Source organism: Papio anubis, chromosome 6 (assembly GCF_008728515.1).
Source record: "Papio anubis isolate 15944 chromosome 6, Panubis1.0, whole genome shotgun sequence".
Lineage (NCBI taxonomy): Eukaryota > Metazoa > Chordata > Mammalia > Primates > Cercopithecidae > Papio > Papio anubis.
This window is the reverse complement of record NC_044981.1, coordinates 81,722,689-81,749,332: the sequence shown is the minus strand read 5'-3', so window position 1 is coordinate 81,749,332 and position 26,644 is coordinate 81,722,689. Positions and strand designations below refer to the sequence as shown.

Below are 26,644 nucleotides of genomic sequence, written 5' to 3'. Positions count from 1 at the left end.
GGGCCTCTGGAGTATGTGGATCTGTGGAGCGGGCCCCATGGGAAGACCATTGTCCTGAATCACCATGGCTACTTTGGGAGGAGATTTGGATTTCCAGTTATCTGCTGTCTCCTCTCAACTCTCAGCAACTTCCTCATTTTCCATCTACTTGCCACTTTCTCTCCTCCCTCCATTCTTTTTTATTCATATTTGATTTATTAGTCACTGTGTTGACACTGGAGACCACTGAATCCTCCTGAAAATGCTTTTGCCCCCCTCACAGGTTTCCAGGTCACCACCCTCTCATCACTTTCTTCTTAATTCCCTGGCATTCTGTCTCAGTCTTTTCAGAGCTCTGATCTCTTCATACTCTTCCTGGGATGTCCCATCTCTTCTCATGGCTTCAATTTTCATGTTTATGCTGGTAAGTCAAGAACATATATTTGCAGCTCAGACATCTCTACTGGGCTTCCAACTCACACATCCAACTACTTGGGCATCTCCCCTTAGAAGTACCATACATGCTACAAACCTGCCCCAAATGAAACGGAATTCAGTATCTCCTGCCTCAGACCTGTTGTTCTTTTGTGTTCCCTAATGGTAATGGCAGGCATCTTAGCAAGAAACTTCACAGTGGTCATCATCTCTTCCTTTACCTCAATCACTTACATCTATTAATCAGTCTCCAAGTGTGATTGAATCTATGTCCAGACTCACTTTCTCCATTGTCACTGCTACTACCCCTTTTCAGGTCACCATTTTCACTAACTTGGACAACTGAAACAGCCTGTTAACTTGTTTACATGCTTCCTATCACGACCTCCCCTTTGTTTTCCACATTGCAGCTAGATAACATTTTCTAAATACAAATCTATTTTTCTCCTCTTTTTATTACCCTTCAATGTCTGCTCTTTACCTTGGAATAATGTCACTTAATCAAGCATAGATCTTCCTGAAGGAAAGGAAGCAAGAGAAATGTGTCTCTTCTCTTCCTACACAGGCCTATATTTAACCTAATGTGTTTGTCTGAGTGGTTAGATTCCATGGAGATTGGTGCCATAGAAATCAATGAAAGAACCAAACAGTGCAGGCAATGGCACAAACATGCAAAGAAGGAATGAGAGAAAGAAACTAAGAGAAAGGAGAAGAGATAGTGAGAGAGAAGAGGAGCAATGGAGAAAGAAAGCAAGAGCAAGAAATAGCTAGCAATAGAGAACACAAGAGCAAGTGCCTAAGAATCTTGAAGGTGAAGCGCTGGGGAGACGGGCAGTGGGGCAGCAGCCTCCTTGGCAACCAGCGCTCTCTGGCAGTGGCAGTGCTGCCTATGCAGTCCACCCTGGCCCCGTGTATTTCTCTGGAGAGGTTGGGGGAATTACAATTGGCCTCAGAGCATCTTCAAGGTCCTTAAACAGATTGTCAGATATGAGTGATCTCACAGCAGAGATGGCCCCTTACATATTCCAAACTGCCTCAATCTGTGGTGTAAGTAGGGGAATGTCAGAGTAGGATATTAAGATTTTTGTTTTTCAAAAACAAAGTATAAGCACCTGAACTGAAAGAATAAATAAATAGGTAAGGCTATTTTATTCTCAAATTGTCCACATTTCAAAATATAAATTCAAAGTTTGTGTTGAGTACATATGTAGACATGAGAGCACGAACGTTTCTTACTTCCAATTAACTACCACAAAAGCATATATCTGTGCCAATGTGACTTACTTGGTCTGCTGAAAATAAAGAAGCAAAGATAAAAAATTCTTGTTTTTTTTTTTTCTACAAAACTTCTCAGAAACTAAAAGTTTGACGATCCATGTAGCCTTATTTCATAAAGGCTGAAATGAAATATGCCATTTTTTCCCTGGCTTCCTCAATGAAAGATGAATCTATAAAGGAAGTGAGGAGGCTGAGGAGAGAGAGAGAAAATATTTTAAGCAACAAGAGAAGTCCAGTTCTGAAACGTGTACATTTTTAAGTCTGAACTGTCATAGTACATGAAGAACGAATAAAAATTACAAGTATTAGAGGTGTCATTATAATACATCTTGTTATAATTCAGATTAAAATCCTATAAAATCTTAATGATGACTAGCTACAATTTTTTCAAGTGCTTACTAATGTAGTCACTGCATTAAGTGTTGTAAATCAAGATTTTATTTGATCCTCTCAATAAACCTGAATTTACCAATGAAGACTCAAGGCTCAGTGAAATTAAACAGCTTATACAGATGCACACCACAGAAAAAGGTAGAGCTGACATTTGAGTGACAGCAGCCTGACTCCAGAACTCTTAAGTGTTATACCACATCCCTTATCCCCTGAAATATCCTTTGCCTAGAAAATATGATGTATAATTTGTTTAGCCCATAGAAGAGGTGCGTATGAATTATATTGCCTAAAAGCTGCAAAATAAGTTCCATTCTTCAAAAAAAAGTTCTTCAAATATTAAAATTTAACTGTGGAATGGGAGGGGAAAGACTGGAAAGATGGAAAATAACTATATAAAGAAGCACATGGAAGGCATTCTGTTAGATGTCAGTTTTTAACTCATTCCTACTGATTTGTTAGCACAGCTTTTTAACATTTTAGCTATTTTTAAATTTTTCATTTAAAAAACAGCTTTATTAAGATACAATTCACATATTATAGAATTCACCCATTTAAAGTGTATAATCCAGTGGTTCTTAGTATGTTTACAGTTGTGGTGATGGTAGCACAGCTTTTTGATAAGAAAGTCTTTTGGATCTCTCCTCCCCTACAAACAGTATCAAAAGCCACGAATATTTGCATATTAAATAAATACACAAACAGAAGTTCATTATGTCAGTGTTGTCCATTCTCTAAGCCAAATAGCCTGCTGTTATGACAATTGGATTGGGGTATGGACTGTCACAGGATTAAAGTGTTCCCAGGTGAGGCTGTACCCTTTCCATGAGTAACAACTAGAATTGATTGTAAGTCAACAGTACTTAGAACTGCTCCCCACGTTGCATCAGGAAGTTAGATCACAAGTCATAGGCTTGGTTTTGCCTATGATGAAGTCTACTATTTGTAATACCGACTATTAGGTCATTTCTTAGATAGTCCTCTGTACCCTTGTCAAAGCACATACTATTAATACTATGATGATAAGCACCTCAATGTGGTTTCTTATATACATTAGGTAAAAAATATTTGTTACATAAATTATGAGAGTGACTACTATTTATTGAATATGTACTTTGCCATGTACTTCACAAATATCTGCCAATATCAGAGGAATCATGCAAAGGAGGCAATATCATAGTCACTTTTCAGATATGGAAACTAAAGACTCAAGGCTAAATGGCTAGTGTCTTGCAGAACAGAGATTTAAGGCCTATTCAGGCTGATTCGGTTTGCTTATTTCTACTGTGGAAGGAAAGGAAGGGAGGAAGAGAGAGAAGGAAAGAAAGGAAGAAGATCTAAAACAATTTTTTTGAACTTGCACAACTTCAGGATTTCACCTCTGCATGCATTTTGACAACAATTATCAAAAGAGGAAATTATAATTTGTGAGTTTTCAGTTAACCAAATTGTTTGCATGACATGCAAAACATTGATCAGACATGCCCATAATAAGTGAAAAGAAACACTGTAGGCAGATGTTTTTCAAAAGGCAAATAAGGGTAAGCAGGGTGCTGAAGATATTAATTTTCATGATTGCTGCCTTTGTTGTTTTGCTTCATTGTTCTTCACCCTGCCTGGTCTAAAAATACAAAATAACATGAGAGGAAATTAGTTTTCAGGGCCAGTTATTTTTTTAAAAGAGATCAGACAAATGAGAATCAAGGGTAGAACATCTCTTTTCCCCTACAGTTTCCACACCTGGCCTCACAGTGGGTATATGTGGCTCTACCTCAGTTTGTCCCACTGACAGGCCATTCGTCCTCAAATTCCAAGACCAAGAGATAAGCTCAAAAAGATTGCAGCCTAAAAACAACTTGATTTTTGGTGAATTCCAAATTGGTTTTCCTCTTAAAAATGGCTTCCATACATTTCTTTTTTTTTCAGTGAACAATAGTTAACTTTTAAAAGAAATGTGAACCTTCTTGGTCAAGAGTTTAGGAAGAAGAGAAGGCTTTGCCATCTGTGAATAGTACATTATAATAGAATCTCTCTGGGAAAAGGTTGTCTGTGTTGCTTGCCTTTATGAGATGACATTTAAATAAAAGTACTGGTTCACTTTTTATTGATCTTTGTCCATTACAAGGCATTTTGAAGGAAAATGTGGTGTGAATAGCAGAATCACGTGCTGTTTGTACAGATGGAGAGCCTCGCAGGCTCTGTGTGCCCATCCGTGGTGGCTGTAAGCTATTGAAGGAAATTGGGATCCTGGGGCTTCCCGCCTATGCTGTTTATCTCACAAAAATTCAACACACAGATGCATAGTCATTTCCATAGTCTTTTTATTTCAAGATCTCAAAAACAAGTTTCTATAGGTATATGTTGTATAGGGGGGCTGCTGGGGTATTAATAATGAGGAAGGGGAGATGGAAAGAGAAAGAGAGCACAAGAGCTCACAACTTAGGGTAACATTTTTGATATTTAAGCTATCTAATGTTCAAACTTAAGATTTTCTGGCTGGGTGTAGTGGCTCACTCCTGTAATCCTAGCATTCTGTGAGGCCGAGATGGGCACATTGCTTGATCCCACTTCAAGACTAGCATGGGTAACATGGTGAAATCCCATCTCTACAAAAAATATAAAAATAAGCTAGCCGTGGTTGTATGCACCTGTAGTCCCAGTTACTCAGGAGGCTGAGGTGGGAGGATCACCTGAGTCCAGGCAGTTGAGGCTGCAGTGAGCCATGATTGTGCCACTGCACTACAGCCTGGGTGACAGAGTGACATCTTGTCTCAAAAAAAAAAAAAAAAAAAGATTTCCTTTGCCTAGAGATGATGCTGATCTTAGTTACCCAGTTTCCTTATAAACTACCATGTTAGTAATACATTCACTCACTTACCAGCTGAAGACATATCTGAGAAAATTCTGTCTTAAACTGGAAAAAGCTGTCCCTCCCTAACTTAGCTGACCAAGCTGAATTCACAGCCATAATAGGAAGAACCTGTTTGTCTCCTTGAGTTACTTCTGCCAAGCTTGCTGAAGTGGGAGTCTGTTTCTGATAACCTGACCAGATGCAGCAGGCTAAAGACAAGACAGACTCCAGTGCTGACCTTCACCGAATTTTTACATGTTATAATATCATTATAATATCAAAATCACACCCAGGATAACATGCTAATGAGACATGTGACCCACGGAGAAGCAGGTGCTAAAATTTCCCCACCTTTACACGCCTACACGTTGCTCCTTTTTCCACCTCAACTTCTTAAAATGACAAGAACCACACTTTTCAGAGAGCTAGCACCAGGATCCTATTCCCATATACTGCCCTCTTGCATTGCCAGAGATGCAAGCCTATTAAACTTTGCCTGAGATAAGTTTTGGTTTGGCGTGGTGTTAATTTCTATTTATGTGTGAGCCAAGAACTTAGGGTCCGAGCTGTGATCACACAGGTTTCTCTTTCTTACCCAGCCTATACTCAAACTTCCTTATCTCTTGCTATAATCTTCCTTTTAGCTTGCAGTTTATTACCCAAGGGTACTCACCTTCGCTACTTTTAAAATGGAAGTAGACCATTTGCGATGGGAAATAACATTTTGCAAATATTAAATAAATGCCTCTTACCTTTCTTTTAAAATCTTAGTATCTTGTAGACGTCTACCCTCTGAGCAAACCTTGAGGTTTAAGTCCCAGGGCAAAACAGTAAGCTTAAATGGCAGGTCAAAGGGACAGTTTTCCAAATTTATTTAGTTTATCAAGAACTAAGTCTTGAGATCTCAGGTGATTGAGTTGTCTTCTCTAAGGGGGAAGGGACATGGCTACACTAGGCAGTGTAGCCCATAATTAGTATGCAAGTAGAGACATGTATAGAGTAACTAAAGGGAGAGAGACAGAGAAATGGAGAGACAGAGAAGAAAAAGATGAACTTCTAAGAATATGGAGTTTGTTTGAGCCTTTTCTCAAGATGTATTTATTTTATATATGATTTCTGTGTAGGCATTCTACAGATCCCTTGGGTTATTCAGGGTAAGATTTAGGACTGTGTATCCACCAACAGACAGAATAAACAAACAAAAAACAATAATGATAAGACTAAGTGGATGTAAGGGTAATCCTGTTCCCTTCCCTGAGTTCCAGCCAGGATCCTAAAAATAGGAGCTTCCAACTCCTGTAATCTTTTAAGGAAATATTAGGAACATAGCTGGTGTGTGACCTCCTGCCCCCATAGAAGGGGTGGCAGACTCACCTAGGGAAACCAGTGAGAGGTTAATACCACTGGGCTGGCATTTCATCTCTGGGCAGGCATGCATTAGCAATCACCACTCACTTGTCACTCTGCCTCTCATAATCTAGCTTGTGCTTCTTGTCCCATGGATCAGCAAGGCTCCAGCTCTCCAGCACCTCTCATTTCCCATGCAATAGCCAGAGCCTTGTGCCTTCCCAATCAGAGTCCAATTTAAGCTGTTTGTCACTACATCCAAACCATTAATGGAACAGATATTTTGGTCTTATATGGTCCCTTGTTTCTGTTGGTTGTTCAGAACCCAAAAGAGAGATGTCATCAATTAAACTGCCAAATCCCCAAAATGGAGAGCCAGATTTCCACTTTGTTTTTGCAAAAACCTGAACATTTTCTCCCTTCCTAAGGGCAATTTCCAGTGTTCTAATTTCCCTTGGATATGCTGGCAGATGTAAATCTAGATAGGTTAAACCTCTTACACATTCATTCGGCCTATATCAAACCCTCAACAAGATGTTTTTACTCTAGGGGGTCCACAGATGGGGTGCAAGTGCCCATGAATCTCTTAAATGCAGGAGCATATGTACTTTGTTTCTAGCATATATAATTATTTTTCTAGGGGGCAAAACCTTTTCACTGATTCCTAAATACCTCCATAACATAAAAAGGTTCCACTGGGACCCTCGAAGAAGTAAAGAAGCAATTATAGTGTAGGACAGAGGATCCCAGACTTTGTTGCCCTTACCATCTCAGTGTTTTGATGCACCCCTAGGCTAAAAAGTAAAACCTAAATGGTTCAGTTGTTAAGTAGCTAGGTCCAAGTAAAAGGTGGAAGGAGAATGTGTGGTAAGAGGAGGCTGCTGAGTAGGTATGCCCCAGTGTATGCAAGATCTTTTAACTGTGCCAAACAATTTAAACTTTATCTCTTGCTTAGAGGATCCTTTGAAATGGTCTACAAAGTACAGTGACATGATCAGATTTGAGCATTAGCAAGCTCTGTCTGGTTGTAGAATATAAAATGGGCTCAGGGCAACAACACTGAAGGTGATAAAGCCAGTTAGTCTCCAAGTATGCCAAGTAAGAAGCAATAAGTGGGACAATGTAAAAGGGGAAAAAAGAGGAGTACTAAGTCTTTCTCCTCTCTGTCTTTGAACAATTCCAACTTCCAATAACAATAATAAGAATTGTCTGAGTGAAGCCTTATCTATGTGCTAGACATGGGCAAGGACATTATATACATTATTGCAAATTCTTACAACAACTGTGCAAAAAAGGTATTTTTTATTTTCGATTAACTAACGAGAAAAGTAAAGCAGTCCTTCCCAAGTCAACTGGGTATGGCTTAGTTTTATGAGCAGAAGTAGAGTATAATTTACTCTTGTATCATTTAGGATTCAAATTAATTTTAGAGCTTTATTGCTGCCAACTTCCTATTCCTTTCATGAATATGTTATCTTGCATTTCTTACAAAACAACATGAGAAAGTTTTGTAAACTATCCCAGTTAGATATCTAGAAAGTGATGAAGCCAGGATTTAAAGAAAGCCCGCCTGATTCCAAAGCCCGTTCCCATTCTAATACCACATTGCCTCTCAGTAATTTTCCTTATATGTTGCTTGAGTCTCATTGGAATACAAAATGAACTAGGGCAAGATTTTAGTCCACTTTGGCACAATTAATGCCCAGAATGGTATCTGGCACATTGTAGATACTTAATAAATATGAAGTGAATAAACAAGTGTTTTTTATTCCCCCCTTATGAACTGAGTTCTTTGTAGAGAGCTTGGTAGGTGCTTAATCAATCCTACTCCTGTTGTACAACCTTCTCCCAGCTTTTGCTGTCTTTCCTGAAGACATATTTTTCACGGTCTTACCTAAGAAACAGACTTGGAACTACTCCCACTCAAGATTATAGACACTTTGGCTTCTAATATCAGAACCCTCCCTAGGTTCACCAGGCTATTATTATCATAATGTTTATCCAAATTTTTCCTTTATATTTCTGGATTAAATAATGTTTATGGCCCTAAAATATACAAATTAGAATATGTCAGGATCTTCTAAATATTATATATAATAGTATAAATCAATCCTCCCTATAGCTTCAAATGCCAAAAAGCTAAGGAAGTTTGGCTACCTCCTGGGTAGGAACACTCAATCTGGAAGTGTGCCAATCGCCAAATGCTAGAAGCAGAGAAGTGGACTCATGGCATTTGGGTCTATGCTAATTGGCAAGCCTGGACATAATTTGACATTGCTTCCTACTGGCACCATGGCTCCTGTCCCACCCAGCTGGTGACTGGGAAAATGCAGTCATAAGAGGCAGAGCAGAGTGTACCCAAGGTATTGCTGTAGAGGGAAGGCTCAGTGTTATCAAAGACAGTTCATCAGTGCCCAAGGGTCCTGAAATAAGCTTGACCCTTGCTTAATTTTTATTCGCTTTAGGGCTAAAACCCTAGGACATGCCTCTAGAGTCTTAAGAATGCCAATATTATCGTGGTTTAAACCCAAGTGTTACATGTGTATCAGCAGGGGTGATAAATAGCAATTCAGTTTGCACTACTTGAAGTTGGAAGCACCACCATAATGTGAGAGGGATGCAGCACTAGCTTTGTGGAGAGAATTAACTGAAGTGCCAACATCAGTGTCCATGTTGAACAAGTAGAACCTATAGGTAGGGGAGGCAGTGTGCCTGTGTGAGTTGTGTAGCTGGTGTAGGCCAGTGACCTGGCTCTTCCAGACCAAGATCTTCTACTTGTTCTAAATACACCCCCCAACCCTGCACACACACACGTACCATGTTTTGGTGCCACTACTACACACTACTCTGCTACTAGAATAATACACACGTTAGTCTGCTACTAAAATAATTATCTAAATATGCACTTGCTGATTCTTCAGTCCTTCCCAAGTCTCCTGGGTAGAGCTTGGTTTGGTGAATGCAACAGTGCCTATTTTACCCTTACTTCCTTTAAGATTCAAATTATTTTTAGAGCTTTATTGCTGCCAACTTCCTATTCCTTTCATGACTATATTGTCATGTTGTCTTTCTTACAAAACAACAAAATGATGGTATTAGCATAATCATCTCTTGATTTCAAGGACTAGGAGTATTTTGTTGACCTTATATGTATTCTTATCCTGTATTTGTGCAGAGAATCATGTTGCTAACTTTGTATCTAAATTACCTGCTCTCTTAAAAATCATCAGTTAAACTCTTCAGGTTCATTAGAACAGTGATTTAGGGGTATTCAGTATAGTTTAAAAAAAAACATTCATTATGTTATGGGAGTTAGCTTGTGACTTGGACTCTGTGATGAAAGTCTGAAGTAGAGTAGTTCAGAATACCAGATAATGTGAGCATTAGTGAAAAAAAAAAAGTATAGATCCTGTAGCACAACCTCTTCTTAAAAATCTCAGGTTCTGAGAAGACAGTTAAGTTCACACAGCTGGCTAGTAGATATCTGGGTCTCTAAAATCACCCCAGGCTAGGCTAAATATTAAAAATATTTAACAACAGACAGGACACTAGCAAATGACAAAGCCTCTGGAATCTACAGATGGCTGGTAACAATGAGTGCCAGCTGGGTATCATTCATGACCCACACTGGTGCCTTCTTTGAATCTCAGAGCCACTCCACTCATTATCACACTGCGGAGCTAAGCTGTCCATCATCATTTAGTTCCCATGTTCCTAAAAATCTTCAGGTCTTCTCTACTTCTCCCTGGGTGCTAGAAGGGCAATTACAGAGATAGTGAATTTAACCAGTGTGCCTGAGTAAATTATTTTAAAGCATTTTCTTTTCCTGTAGTTAGAGTGTCTTTTGTTCAGAGCCAGATCCTTGGTATTGAACTAAGACTTCCTAAATTTGGTCCAATTTCTCCTCGTTGCCATATCCCACACCATTTTGCAAATGAAGAATCCAGGGCACAAAAATCCTAGTAAGTTAATAGCACCCCTGAAACAGAACCCAGATTTCAGGATCTTCTATCTATTTCTCTTGTCAGCGCCCATATTGTTCTAAGGCTATTTAATAAGCTATTATTTGATTTAATACAAAGAATAAAAACAGCTAAGAGTCTCCCTCCCTTCTTTCAGCATTCCATTTTCCTTTTGTACATCCTCCCCCAAAGAAGTTTTTCTTTTCAAAAGACAAAGTTAACACCCATTTCAAGTGCCCATTAAGAAGAACTTTCCTCCGTTGGCTCTGCTAAGCTAATGAAGGGTAATTGCTGTCACCCGCAGACCACAGACTTTAGTACCAATGAGCCATCAGGCTGATGCTTCCCAGCATGACAACTTACTTTTCTCAAGGGTTTCCCCAGGGAATCTATAGTGGCACTTGAAAAGCACATAATTAAGAGCAATAAATAGCAAAAACCCCCAGAGAAATATAAATTATTCATAATAATAACTGTGCAGGCTGGCTGAAGGAGGGGTGTTTTTATTACGTGCAAGAGTTTTCTGAATCTGCTCAAATATGTTTTAAAATCTCTCATTTAAAAGATAGTTCTTCCTTTAAGCCAAACATAGTCACTCTTCAAGGATCCTTTAAAAGGCCAAAGTATCAAATTTGTTATTGATTTTTTTCTTCATTCTTCTTTTTATTAGTTCTCAAAATATTTTAATCTTATTATACTACTCAGGTCCTATATCACTATTGGTCATTCTTCAGGCTCAGTAGCACATCTTAGGCTTGGGAAGAAGGATGGGATTTGGAGGAATAAAGTAAATGGTATAACTCATTGATCTGAAGTATAATGCAATTTTTAGTTGGGTTCCCTTGAGCAACTAACAATTGCTGAGCCTCAGTTTCATCATTGATAATTCTGACGGTAATCCATTCTTCTCTCATAGGGCATTGTAAGACTTGAAGGAGATGATGTATATACGTGTATTTTTAAACAATAAAATACCAAACAACTAGTTAAATAAAGTGTAACCATTTCTGACTGCTTCTATGCATTGTGTTCTACAAGTGCCATCGAATCACTTTTTAATTAAAATTAAACTTTTAATTTTCCTCATCTTTAAGATCTTCTTGAGAAGTCTCCTCAGTGATTCCTAGTAGCTTAGGAATCTTTATGTGAAGAATTTTTATATGCATATATCTTATCCTCTCTTGATGGGATTGTGGTCTAGATTTGGGATGCAGACAATACGCAAGTTGGGAGACTTGAGAGGACAATCAGCAAAAAAGAGTACAGGTGTTTCTCCAACTGCTCTTGGTATAGATTCTTGCTATTACAATCTTAAAAGTCCTTTCTCAATAATATTCAGGGGACTGGCATCTTCAGGCCACGATTATAGTCTCTGCTCTGAAATGTTCCCCATCTCTCTACTTATGTCAAGGCATCCCCTGAAATTTTGGCAGAGTGGAGGAGTGGAGCACAATGTGTGTTCTCTGCAGCTGGACACATTGCAACAAGAAAGGAGAGAGGGAAGGACTGAGCCAGGAGGCACAGTCAGATTCTCTCTTTAAACTTTCTAATTAAAGAAGTAAATCCTCTTGCCTTAGGGAGGGCAGCCTAAGTAATGAATGTTAAGGGAAATAGCTTTCTTCATGGAAATCAGAAGTAGATGACAAGCACCTGACTCCGACCTTGATCATGAATGAATACAGGATCCAGTCTGAACTATTTAGTGATTTTTCTCTAGGCACAGAGGAAGTAGAGAGTTGGTTTCATACAAGATTGTGTTTTTAGCAGACAAGGAGACAGTAAGAGAGGCACTAGAACTTAGATTACTGGTAAGAGGGCTGTTGAAATTATGGATGATGGAATCTAGGTTGGATAAGAGTGGAAGATAAATGCAGTAAGACAAACTTGAAGGAAGGATCAATTGCCTGAAGGTCCTAATGAAGGTGGAGAAAAGTTTCAGTGGCTATCGTCTCACAAATAAGCTGAAAGGAAAGGTGGTTTTATTCAGAAGGCTGAACTAGTGATTATGAAGGTGGCAGCAATGTCTTGAATGTGACAGTGGGATTGGTAGCAAAGATGAGTGGGTGAGAGGTCACAGATGATGAGGCAGTGAAGGAACTAGGAAGCTTCATGTGCTAGACATTTATTTATCTGTCTATACTTGCCTCTCACTTTCATTGTCTTGTTATGAAACAGACTTTTCTGGGAACTATGGAGCCAGGTAGAGATTGGTTTTAGCTACTACATTTTTGTCAAGGTTCATATGATATAAAATTATATTCAAGTTAATTTACATAATAATTGATATAAAGGTGATCCTTTAAGTGTGTCTTGAAAATAGCAAAGCCATTTGAAATCTGGGGCACTGTGAAATGAAGGTCAATTAATGGCTTTTTTCACTGTTATGAATTATTTATAACACTTGAAATAATATAAATTTAATGGTTGTGATAATGACATAACACAAGAATAAAAAGATGACATTCTATAATATTGAATTTGAAAATTATTTTATATTAATAAGTCAATGGAGCAAGAGATTAAAGTGGATGGAAGTCTAATTGTGATTCCAAGGACATGTCCTCATAGAAAGGCTTTCATGGGTTACCAAACCTCCTGAGAACTATAAGACATTGCTTAACATAGACCGTTGGCAAAAAGGACACCAATTGATAGTCCCAAGAGATTCTAGCACAGCTAAGATAGCAAAGTATCAACAGAGACACAGGTGTTCAAGAAAGCCACACTTCGGTTCTGTATAAACGCCACCACATCACAAGAGCATTCCATCAAAGCCGCAAGTACAGATACAACACCAAAAGCACAATTGATGAAAGAATTGATAGATAAACTTCATTAACATTAAAATTTCTGCTCAAAGACGTCATCAAAAGAATAAAAAGAATAAGTCACAGGCTTGGAGAAAATATTTGCAAAGGACATATTTGATAAAGGACTGGTTTTGTTGTTGTTGCTGTTGTTTTTTGAGATGGAGTCTCGCTCTGTCACTCAGGCTGGAGTGCAGTGATGTGATCTCGGCTCACTGCAACCTCCGCCTCCTGATTCAAGCAATTCTCCCTACCTCAGCCTCCTGAGTAGCTGGGATTACAGGCACCCATGACCATGCCAGGCTAAGTTTCATATTTTTTAATAGAGATGGGATTTCACCATGTTGGCCAGGCTGGTCTCCAATCCCTGACCTCAGGTGATCTGCCCGCCTGGGCTTCCCAAAGTGCTGGGATTACAGGTGTGAACCACTGTGGCTGGCCAGGACTGTTCTTTAAATATACAAAGAACTCTTAAGCTTCTACAATAAGAAAAAACAACCCGATTAAAAAATGGGCCAAAGATTTCAGCAGACACCTTACCAAAGAAGGTATGCAGATGATGAATATGCATACTTTAAGAAGCTCCACAATATATGTCATCAGGAAAATGAAAATTAAAGCAACAGTGAGATGGCATCACACATCTATTAGAATAGCTCAAATCCAGAATGCTGAGAACACCTAGTGCGGGTGAGGATGTGGAGCAATAGAAACTCCAATTCATTACTGGAGAAGACACGAAATCATACAGCCACTTTGGAAGACAGTGTGATGGTTTCTCACAAAACTAAACACACTCATACCATATGAATCAGCAACTATGCTGTTTAGTATTTATGCAAATAAATTGAAAACATGTTCACACAAAAACCTGTACACAAATGTTTATAGCAGCTTTATTCATAATTGCCAAAACTTGGAAGCAGTCAATATATCCTTCAGCAGGTGGATGGATGGACGGTGGAATATTATTTGGGGCTAAAAAGAAATGAGCTATGAAAAAATATGAAGGAAATTTAAATTCATACGACTAAGTGAACGAAGCTAATCTGAAAAGACTATGTACTGTATGATTCCGCTTATATAACATTCTGGAAAAGATAAAACTATGAAGAAAGTAAATAGATCAGTGATTGCTAGGAATTAGTGGGTAGGGAGGGATGAATAGACAGAGCACAGAGGATTCTCAAGGCAGGGAAATGACTTTTATATCATAATAGTGGATACATGTCATTACAAATTTGTTCAAACCAACAGAATAGACAACACCAAGAGTGAACCCTAATGTACACTATGGACTTTGGGTAATAATAATGTGTAAATGCATAATTTGTAACAAATGTACCACTTTGGTGGAGGATGTTGATTATGGTGGGGGCTTTGGGAAGGGGGCAGGGGTAGAGAGGATGTGGGAAATCTCTGTACCTTCTGCTAAATTTTGCTATGAAGTTAAAATTGCTTTTAAAAATAAAGTGTGTGTGTGTGTGTGTGTGTGTGTATTTTTTTAAATACCCACAGATATCTGTTAGTCCCTTCTTACTAGCTCTAATCCCTCAGGAAAGATCTCTAACCAGTGGTAACTGGTGACTCACTACTGAACCATATACATGTCTGTAGTTGGTGATGCAACTTTGTGACAATGCTATTAAAAATAGGAATTTCATGTCACACTCCAAAATGTTAAATTGCTTAATTTGACAGAAGTGTCTTTTTGATAGGCAGCTCTCACTGATTTTTCAGCCTTACCTCTGGAGGACTTATCAGATCAATAAAAGGAAAGAAGAAATATTTCTTGTCTGGGTATCACATTTTCTCAAGTAGAGATTATCTTTCTGGAATAGAATGGAAGATGTTTTCTAATTAAGAGGCTTTGAGAGGTTAAAATGTGTGTGGGCAATGAGAAAGGGATGTTATGTGCAGCAGGGGCACCAGGATGCAGAGTTGGAGATGCTGAGCAGGTTCAGGTGTTGGTTGGGATTAACCTAATGTAGGTTTTCCAATGACAACAACAACAACAACAACAACATTTTTCCTAAGCCCTGTATGTGCCTTGCCTGTTCTCTTATTATTTAATGCTACAGATTCCTCATATGAGTACACTTTGAAGAGTAAATGAAGAAAGTTTACATTTCTTTTGGTGCTTACTATATGTATATAACATTTTCTCTATTTAAACTCTATAAAAGTATATAATATTCTTTCTTTAGTGAAGATAAGCATCAAATCCCCAATGTCTATGTCCTTTTCTACAGATAACAAGTTAATCCCACAAAAGAGATACCTTTTTTTTTTTTTTTTTTTGAGGCGGAGTCTCGCTCTGTCGCCCAGGCTGGAGTGCAGTGGCCGGATCTCAGCTCACTGCAAGCTCCGCCTCCCAGGTTCACGCCATTCTCCTGCCTCAGCCTCCCGAGTAGCTGGGACTACAGACGCCCGCCACCTCGCCCGGCTAGTTTTTTGTATTTTTTAGTGGAGGCGGGGTTTCACCATGTTAGCCCATGTTGGGATGGTCTCGATCTCCTGACCTCGTGATCCGCCCGTCTCGGCCTCTCAAAGTGCTGGGATTACAGGCTTGAGCCACCGCGCCCGGCCAAGAGATACCTCTTTACAAATAAGAACAAAAATGAGAAGTTAAAATTTGGAGGAACGTGAGGTATGAACGAAAGTGAGAACTATGTTTTGGGAGAAAACGTTATCACTTGATAACATCTGTCCTCATCTATTTATTTAATATTTAATATATCCCAAATTTTGCATACCACAAAACTCCCTTTCCTTTTCCAGCACAATAGTAGGTAGTCTAACAACAATGTCTATGGCAGATCGGTATATTAGAGAATAAAGAAAAAATTTGAGAAAGACAAAAACCACCCAGCTTCGTTGCTTTTCTTACTCTAGAATAGCTAGCCACCTATTCACCCTTTCTATTTTTGAGCAAATCAAGCATCTGTTTTATTCGGTACTTACCAGCAGTAAGCTGAGAACTGAAGATTTCAGGCAGTTTTCTGCCTGGACAACTTGCGCCATGAAGCAACTGGTGCTCATCTCTCCATCGCCCCTCTCCTACTGCCAGGAGTGAGTCTGCTCTCTTCACCTTCTCCCACTACCAGCTTCCCCAGCTCTGCTGCCAGGCCTTAGGAGAACACACAGCCCACAGGTTCTAAGTGATCTCTGGGAAGCTCAGGGGCTTAAGGTTCAAGTGATCTCCAGACCAGGTCTCTCAGAGGAGCTACAAAATGGATTAAATAGGTTGTTGAGGCTTTGTCTGGAAAGCTTTTCACCAATTATAATATGTGAGTGCCAATAAATGTTTATAACAGAGCTCTTTTTTATATTGGTAATCACTTTCACCTGCATTTGTTGTGGGACCTCGTCTCTTTGTGAAAGGAACCTGTGGATGAACTTGGGAAGATTCAACTCAGCCAAGTAAAAAGTGTGTGTTAAAATTGCTAATTTTTAATATTAAAGCATACTAAATTCTGAAGATGAGCAGGAATACTTTGAAATCTCCACTCTCCATTCACTGTCAGGTAGTTGACACTAAACTAAAACAGCTTGAATGCTAAGATTTCTGCATTTAGACTTTCCCTTTAAAAAAAATTTGTCTAGTCACTTACTCTTGATTATCTCTGTTTTTCTCACCTATAGGTCTTTAATCCTGAAAGAAAAAATATGGACTTCCCTCTAGTACATAAACATTAAGTAACTTTGGGTCTGAAAGGGGTAATGCCAATCTCAATTTTACAAAGTGATGTTCCTCATTAATAAAGAATACATGAAGTCTTAGGGAAATGCTTATCATAAGCAAGCCCCCTGTCCAATTGTACATGATTTATTCTAATGTGAGCCTGGGTCAAACATCCACATGTGATGTTTGGGACATCTCATTGCTCTTTTCCTGCAGTTTTTTGGCTTATCTTTTTGAGGTTAACCTAGAATGCAACATAAACCATATACAGACTGGTGGAATAAAAATTCTGAACTCTTACCTCAGGGCACCTGATGATTTGGGTCAAAGAAATATCTTTCTTTGACGTTATTTGTTATAATTTAGGAGCCCCAGGGTACTCAATCTGTCTCCAGTCATGCTGATAGCTTCATCAACTTCCTAATAAGTGTTTACATAGATGTAGTTGTGTAATACCATCTGATGCCACTGAGCACCACCACTCCCTCCTTGAATTCCCTTTGCCTTGAACTTCCAAGTTCCTGCCTCTGGAGTATTCAGGACAGCTCCTCAGTTCCCCTGAGTGTAAAGAGAGGAGGTGGTAATTAATGCAGTGTCACTTCAGGTACACCAGAGAAGTTCCCTGCAAGCCTTCTTAGACTTCTCTTCTTACATACACTGTCTTGGCATAGCCAACCACTCAAGGGGACTCTTTACTTAGAGCTGAAAGATATATAGCAGCACACGTATGAAATCTATGAAATACGCACCAAGATAGCAAATGCTTGATATCAGCGGCTTAAAGCCCTCATGACACCCCCCGGAATACACAAAAGCCTCTGTGACCATCACTGCCTGCCACTGTCTCCTTCTACAGTATGAGATGGGGGTGCTTCCTTCTCGACTTCTGCCCAGTTCAAGGCCAACAGATACTGTGCTTTTGAAAGGATTCTAACCCTTAATCTGTGACCAGTTTTCATGTTAGAGTTTATGTTTCTCTCTCACTCAAAGAAAAAAATGATAAAAACAAGTGCGAATGATCATAATAAAAGTGTGCAAGATGATAAGTATCAATTGTGTGAAACCAACATCTTGGGGCATCAGACAGCATGCATTTTTCAGTTCTTTTCCCTAATCTGCCATTCCCTGTCTCCTATTCAGACAGAAAGACATGGGCAGGCATTTGCTCAAGGGAAATGGCATTTCATTCAATAGTACTTTACTTGGGAGATTCAATCTCTGAGCACCAAGAGTGAGCGGGGAAAAGGAGAAGAAGTTGGCCCCTCTTATTCGTGGGTCCAAGGCTGACTGAAAGACTTGAGCATCCAAGGATTCTGGTATCCTTGGGGGGTGCTGGAACCAATCCCTTGGTGATACCAAGGGATGACTATACAAGGAGATAGTTTAACATGCTGGCCACTGCTGCTCAGTAGGTCAAGAAAAGACACAGGTGTTTATACTCAATCATGCAGGATGACTCTGGACAGGCTATGCAAAGAAGTCAGAACACTGAACATTCTATTAATGCAGAAAGGAAACAATAGTGTTATGACCTTAAATTCTCACAGAGATTTACTGCCCCACCACCACTTTTTGGATGCATGTTTCATACAAGCCATAGAGATTTTCTTCTGAGGCCTGCTATTTATTTGCCTGGATTGCTTCTGTCAACTATGTCCTATTGGTTAATGTTTTCACCATAGAAACTAACCCTCCCATACTTACAGTTCGCAACATCCAGTCCTTTTCCTTTCGTCACCTCTCATAAAGTTAGATCCCACTTCCTGAAGTATGCTGTAGTGTTAAATACACGTTTGAAGATGGCAGAAGGAGCCAGAGACTAGGAATTTGAAAATTTGTTGGCCACAGCAACAAAGAATAAAAGGGCAGATGTGGGGCTGCTAACTGAGAGTCTAACAGAGAAGTGAAGATGATAAAATCTGACACGGCACACAACATGTTTCTAAAAAAAATAAATTTACGTGTAACTGAGCGAGGAAGACATGCCTGGCTACTAAATCCTCACTTCTTCCACTGATCCTGACATAGTTGGTACTTATAACTTTGTTCACCTATTTCCAATTCCATAACCCTTTGCTATCATTCAGTTAAGGTTCTTACCCTAACAAACTAACCCAAACCTTCTTTCCTGAAGAGTACATGATCTTAGTAGTATTGTCTATTTGAGGTTACTTAAATGTCAACTGTTAGAAATGGACATAAAAATACTAAAAGCGCCCCCAGCAAGATTCCCTGTGTTCTAGTAGCACTCATTACTATCCCCGTTATGTAGCAGCAACCCTGTTATTCATGATTTATTAGATCACTTCAGCCAAAACTGGATTTTTAAAAACTGTTTACTCAAATACATGAAGAGGAAGTACAAGCGGTTGAGTTCATGCATTATGTCCTACACAGCTACCATCATGATCCAAAGGAACAAGCATTGGGGCGGCTGGGCAGAGCTGCTGAAAGACACACATAGCATAGATTGCCTTTACCCCCTGATTATTGAGAACCTTCTCTGCAGAGGGGATCTTTCGATGAGCATTCACAAACACCCTCTTGACCCATTCAGAAGAGGTTTATCGCTGTCTTCTTTCTCTAACTTCTTGGTTGGTCATCCTCCATTATTTTTCCTTTCAAGTCCCTGACCATTCAGGAAAACAATTAGTCATTACCCATGATTTGGTGTGCATCTTACCTGTAGTTATTTCTTTTTGAAGGCAAAGAGGACACTCAGATGTATCAACTCAATGTTCTACCCATTAGATGGGTAGAATAACCTTCAGAGCCACATTTTAATGCATCTGTAAATCTGTAGCGGTTCATTTCTGTATGGTGTCAGGAAATTTACAAAGCCTCCTATAAATGGAAACCAAATTTTTTTTTTCTTAGTCAAGTGATCTTAGAGAACTTCCCATTAGTCAGTATGGGTCAAGGAGAGTTGGTAATGTGTCCGGATTAGGTGCGCTAGAAGCATTAACCACCAGTTCGTGCACTTCTTTGTGACCCTAAGACTTCTCCAAGCCTGATAATGTTTATGTCCTTCCATTTTACCATGGAATACTTTCAGGAATCTCATATTATTGATGACATATTGGATAACATTTCCTGTGTGATGGGAAACTCAAGTCAAAGTTCACTTGCCATTTTTTTTTTTTTTTCACTGCCATGGATGCTATACCAAGACCTAGTAGCAAATCAGGAGAATATTTTCTGAAAAAGCCTTGACTTTGTTTGAAAGTTCTAGAACCTCTGCTGTGATTATTCTATTATGACTGCTATTGGATCCATACAGTGCATCAAACTCTCTCAGACATATTGAGCAACATTGACTTTACTGAGTCATAAGGGCAGACTTCGTGACTGCAACCTGCATAACCTTTTCTGGCTTGGAGCACACTCCAAGATAATGATCTTACAGATTTAAAAAGTGGATCAGAGAAGTACAAATATACTCTGAAAAGTGACATATATTACCTCCAAAACAGAACAGAAGAATATTCATTAAACAGCGTGCCTCTTTTCTTAGGTCAAGACGCATAAGATGCAGTGACTTATGTTTCACTTTGGAGGTGATATTCTAAATAACTCTATATGCAGAAACTCTCCTGAAGTGGCATTTCCTTGAATTCTCATAGAGTATTTTTTGTTTGTTTTTACCTACACCCTGGACGCATGTATCTTACAAGCCATAGTGAAATCCTCCCAAGTTAAACTCTCCACAAGATCTCAGCAACATGATTTCATGTAAGTCATACAGTATTATATCTTGTGGAATAATGTAATGTTCTTGGTTCCTGTGGACCATTATAACAAAGAGCCATAGAGCTGATGTAGCACTGAGGCAAAACGTGCATTGCTGAACCTTTCAGGTAATGCCACTGGATCTGGTATTCTCTGACTATTGAATTAGGGAAAGTAATAATAACATTTGTCAGCTCTATAGCTGCATGACAATTGTCAAATGATTTGTCTGTTGTGCTAGCAAAGGCATGACATCTAAGAGAGCAACTGTAACTCAAGCCACCAGCTAATTAGACTTCTGGAATAAGTTGTTATTAATCCTACTTTTTTTTTTTGCACAGGTCAAACGAGTAGGCAAAAAAAGAATGTGATGACAATCACTGTTCCCTCTGTTCCATCCCACATGTCTTTTCAACTTTGTTATGAGGTTCAGAAGATGTCAGAAACTTCCATTTGAACTTCCAGTTGGCATGTTATACTAAATCCATAGGTTAAAGAACAAAAATAGGGATGCTGTGGGCCAATGAGTACAATCATTAATTGTATACCCAGGAACACAGGATGGTCTGTTGGACCCACTCCATCCACTTTAAGATACTTCTCATTACAGACGAGAAAACTCAGGTAAAGTAACTTGCCGAAGTCTAACTAAGCAGTGGCTGTCAGGATGAGAGCCCATGTCAGTGTTTCCTAGGATAGTGCTAATAAAAACTACCCTAAAGTGATTTCTGTGATTTAAAATAGCTATTTGTTTAGTTTATGGACTGTGTTGTGTTTCTGAATGTTTCAAAGTGTTTGTCCTGCCCCTGAGAAGTAAATTCCCTTCACAGCTGTGGCTTATGGAAATGAGAACAGTTTAAAAGAGAATATTCCTATCAATGGAATATTGCTTTAACTTAAGAGGCACTAAAGTGATGCAGCCTAAACAAAACAAGTTAACATTGTCACTGGAAGTCATCTGTGATTTGCTTAGACTGCAACACTTTAGTGCTTCTAAAGTTAATGCATTCTCAGCCACTTCTCTGCACTAACATATAGTCATTCTAGTCATCACAGGGACAAGGATATGATCTACCTTCTACTATATTCTTGGTGCAACTAATGTATCATCAGACTGGAAATTTTTAAGTTTCATGGTGCATATCAAAACTGATATTAAACTCCTTTCTAGAGCTGAATATCATTTCGAGCTTGTGAAAAAGCAACATATTCTGTTCCCGATCTTGGTATGCTTTAAGCATTTTACAAAGTCTTTTCTCTCTCTGTTATTGGCCTGAATTGTCTTTATAATTTCAAGGGAATATTATTTATTTCTCCATTAATTTAAATATCTGCATCAAGTTTTCATTCCAGTAGTTTCATACTAACAAAGTGGCTGAGAGGCTGAAAAGGCAAGAGTCACAACCACTCAAGTCCATGTCTGGAGAAAATGACAGCTTCTGAGGCATATGAGAGATGTCACAATGACACAGTCTCAATCTCCATGCCTGGAGCTGCCTCCCAGGACCATATGAACCTGCCCCACCCCTGTGAGTCTCTTCTCTGTCTTAGATATTGTCTAAGAATATGTGCCTGAGAATTTTCCTCAGTCTTTATAAAAGCCATAATTACCAGTTCCTTATGTCCTTGAAATAATGAGTTCATGAAGATGCCACAGAGATGAGAACAAGTTGGTTATCAGACTTATCTATCTTAATCGCCCCAAAATAGCTTTATTCACTGTATGATCTTTTAAGTACCACATTTAAACAAAGGACAGCAGGAGAAATATGAAATGGGAGCAAGACTAGAGGGTCAGATTAGCAGTTAGGCATAATTTCTATCAAGTATAAACTTCAGAACAAATAGAAACATAAATCTCCACAGTCTTGTGATTAACAATTTGAATCTCCAGCACTTTATTATTTCTGCTTTATGCTACTTCTTTCTTATTACTCCCTCCATAATTCTTCTGCCAATGGGGAAATTTCCAAGAACTACCCTAGGCCGGTGTTTCTCAAACTATGATGTACATATAACTCACCTGGGGATCTTATTAAAAACCAGAATCGGATTTGGTATTCAGGTAGGACCTGAAATTCTGCATAACAAGCTGCCAGATGAAGCTGATGCTGCTGGTCCACAGATCATGGGCCACTCCTTGAACAGTGAGGTAGGGGACAAATTCCTGAGGAGAGGGAAGATGCTTTCCTCACTGTCGTCTCCACTTTCCTGCTCACCCCCTACCCCCACCCCAGGCCTCAATACCAACAAATAGCGCAGCTAGTGTTTGTTAGCTCATCAGTCAATGGGCAGACATTATGCATAGTCATGGCTTTGGGGCATAGTAACATCTTATTTGATGTAACATCTGTCCAGCTGCACATCAAGTCCTGGCAATTTCTCTTCTAAATATCACTTACATGTTGTCTCCTTTGTATCTGCACTACACACCAGTTTTTTGACTGGTCTTCCTGCTTTTCCAGCCTCTCTTCCCTCTAATCCATTCTCTTCACTTCTGTCAGAATGATAATCCAGAAACTGGATTCTTACTGCCCCCAATGCAAACTCTAAGCTCTCTACCCCTATGGTTTAAAAAACCCCTTTTCCTTCTGGGTGATGTCCAAACTTCCAGGCTGATAGCACACCACTGCCTCACGTAAATCCTGGGTCCCTGCTCTACAAAAAAGTTCATGGCTCCTAGAAGAGGCCATGTTCTTTCCCTGCTTTGTACATGCCTTATTTTCTCTCTGAAAGGTTCTTCCCTTCTCTCATCCCTTCTTTTGATATTAAACACTTCCTTCAAAATCCAGCTCCAATATCATCTGCTTATTAAGGCTTTTCTGAATTTCCTTCTACTCTCAGGTATGGTACAGTTGTGTGTTCTCTCCTGTATGCCCATGCCAAACCATATGTATCCCTCCAAACACACATTTTACAGTGGTCTATCAGATTCCTTTACATAGCAGCCCATCTCCACTAACACTGTGGGTTGTTTGAATATAAATGGTGCCTCATTCATTTTTTCTCCTGCTAAAGTAAAAAAGTGTTTGTTTTATAGAAGCTGCTCAATATTTTTTTGCTGCATAAATCAGCGGGGAGCTACATAACTGTAGAAACACATACCAACAACTTTCTCACCTAGGGGCTGGTGGCTGTAGTGAAACCTGCTTCCCTACCATGATTTCCTCTCATGGCACTTTGCCTGGCCTCTAACATGGAGAAGAACTTCAGCAGTGGGAAGAGGAAGGAGTATAAAGAGGTGCCAAAGGGGCCAAAGATGCTCCAGTCTTCACATGAATGTTTGGGTGTCCCATTTGGAAATGTAATTGAGCACAATTTCGAAGATGTCACACCAAAATTATTTTCAAGAGATTAAATTTGGAAGAAAGAGAGAAAGTAAGAAAGAAAAGAAGAAAAGAAAAAAAAGAAAAGAAAGAAGGGAGGAGAAGAGCGGGATGAGAGAGGGAGAAAAAAAGAAAGAGAAGGAGGAAAAGAGGGAGAGAGGGAGGGTTGGAGGAAGGAAAGAGGGGGTGAAGGGAAAGAGAGGGCATGGAGAGAGAGGGAGGGAGAGAATGAGAAAGAGAAAAAGAAAAAGAAAGGAAGAAAGAAAGAAAAGAAAAAAGAAAGAGAGGGAACAAAAGAAAAAATAGAAAGAGGGAGGAGGGAGAAAGAAAAGGAAGAAAGAGATGGAGTCAGGGAGGAAGGAAAAAAGCAGGCAAGCGAGCAAATGAGCTTAAAAAGTAAAGATTTCTTCCTTTTTTTCCCCCCAAACACGATATTTGCAATCTTTGTGTGAGATGTGGGAGGCATTTCACAGGACTTATCTATGACTAATGATTATGTTCTCCTCTAGGAAAGGTGTGATGCATGTGGAGTGGGTTCAGCCTCCTCTGAAACTGTCATTTCTCGGTTGGATTTAAAGTCCCACACTGCTGGTGAAGCCCCTCCTTTCTCTGGGCTCAGCAGACTAGAATGTGTGCTGCGTGCATAGCCCCAGCTCCTCCCACTGTGGATCTGCCATGAAATCCTAAAGGAAGAGGCCTTTGCACTCAGTGCCCAGGACATTTCTTTTCTTGAAGGACTTGTTCTGAGTGAGAAAGTTCTCTTGACTGGTTCTGGCACTTGTTTGGGTGTCCCTGCTTATCTTACTTCCCATCATCCATATGAAAAACACATCTAAAACAGACAGCATTGAAGTATAATTTATTTTAAATGCTGTTCAATTGCAATTTTTTCTTCATACCAATCAGGTTATTAAGAAATAGACAACTTAGATTTGCTCTAAGGAATCTCCTCATTTTGTGGATGAAATGACAGACCTAGAGAAAGAGAGGATCTGAGAGAGGTGACTCTGGATGGTGACAGGGCTAGAACTAGAATCCATATTTACGGAGTGCTGGGCAACCTCAATCTCTAATGTGTAGAATATATTGTGTACTTTTTATTAAACTATGTAGTTTTTTAGTTTGGAATCAGAAGACCCGTGTTCAAACCCAAGACCTATGATTTTCTAGTTTTTCCTGTTCTTATGCTGAATCCAGTATTCTCTGCTATAAAACAGGTATAACAGTTACTATTCCCACAAGGTTATTGAGAGAAACAAATGCAATTATGAATAAAGATGTATTTTATAAAGACATCATATAAACATTAATTATTGTTACTTCTAACAGTTTGCTAATTTTTTGCATAAAGATTCTAATATAATTTTGTGCCAGCCACAAAACTAATACAAACTGATTTTAAAAGTACTTAAAAGTTCAAAAGTGCACCTGTGACCTATATAAGATGATGGAATTTCTTAGTGAGCTATAAAGTTGTCTTCAGTACGTCCTTTTTACAGACGGCCATGCCTCAACACACCTTTTAATCAGTGTTGAGTATGTCGTTTGTTTTGAGAATTAGCCAGCATGTTCCAGACACTGGTTCTTCTTGTCATCTTACCCTACGTCATTTTTCCCTACTTTTGGACATTTAATGCCAAACAGAATTCTAAGATTTTGTCAAAGAAATGATCCATGGGAATTTCCCACACCAAGTTTCCCTGGAATTCAACAATTCAACAGAAGTTTATCAAGTACCAACTGTAAGAATGAAAATTCACACTTGCATAGACTCTAAGAATATGTAGTCTGCTCTGGCTGCTATAGCAAAATAGCACAGACTGATGATTTAAGCAACAGAAATGTATTTTCTCACATTTCTGCAGGCTGGAAGTCTATGATCCAGGTACAGGAAATTCATTTCCTGGTGAGGGTTTTTTCTGACTTGTAGATGGCCACCTTCTCACCATGTCCTCACATGGCCTTTTCTTGGCACATGTGGAGAGAGCGAGCTTTGGTGTCACTTACAATGACATGAATCCCATCAGATCAGGAACACACCCTTATGAGCTTATTTAACCCTAAGTACTTTCCTAGAGACCTCATCTCCAAATGCAGTCACACCGAGGATTAAGCCTTCAACATGTGAATTTGCAGGGACACAAACACTCAGTCCATAACAATCACGAACAAAGCCATCATCTCTATAGTCTGCAGAGATCATGAATATCTTTTCCCATTTCACGGAGACATCTCAGTGACGTCAAGTAACTTCTTCAGGTTCTTTGGTGGCAAGTTCTGATGCTAAATGCAATGTGTTTCTTATTTCAACACAAACTGTTGCCTCTGGCTATTCCTAAGGTTTAAAAGAAATCATAATACCTTGCAGATGCATTATCGAGTTCATGGGTACAAATAAGGGTGGGAGAAGGTCTATCACTCTGAGACTCCTTTAGTCCCTAATTTGTAAATCCTTATACAGTATATTACATGTAAGACTATTAGCATCCATACTAAAGCAAAACAGTCAAATGAAAGACATTAAGGACAGCTGGTCATTATAGCTGTTTTTGTGTAATACACCTTTCTCTGTGACATGTGAGCATGAAGAAAGGAGGAAAGTGCACATTGGTGTTTCTTTCAGCCTCCACGAGGACAGGCTCAAAGTTGGAAGCTGAGGGTGGGAAGCAAAGGACATTCTGCCTGTGAATCTCACTCTATTTGGCAGATGTGGGCAGAGAGAGCTGTGAAGTTTAGATGCATTTCGTGATAATGTGTGCCAGCTGCTGCCCAGATGGGACACAGTTCCAACCTCCAATAATATCTTTGCTTTCCTGTCTCATGGCCTCCATTTACCCCAGGGTTGACATAGCAAA

At 39.3% G+C, this 26,644-nt stretch overlaps 1 long non-coding RNA gene across 2 annotated transcripts; it reads right to left on the bottom strand.

Moving 5' to 3' along the window:
• Nucleotides 1-1,740: 1,740 nt before the first annotated feature.
• Nucleotides 1,741-23,828, bottom strand: LOC103883835. 2 transcript variants are annotated; one of them, XR_002521641.2, is made up of 5 exons: nt 22,487-23,828; nt 19,418-19,578; nt 17,036-17,292; nt 16,014-16,275; nt 1,741-1,882 (listed from the first exon to the last, which is right to left on the bottom strand). It is a non-coding gene; the product is annotated as an uncharacterized LOC103883835 (long non-coding RNA). The 2 variants fall into 2 exon arrangements; XR_001901956.3 differs by lacking the exon at nt 1,741-1,882 and adding an exon at nt 4,862-10,032.
• Between the last annotated feature and the right edge of the window lie 2,816 nt (nt 23,829-26,644).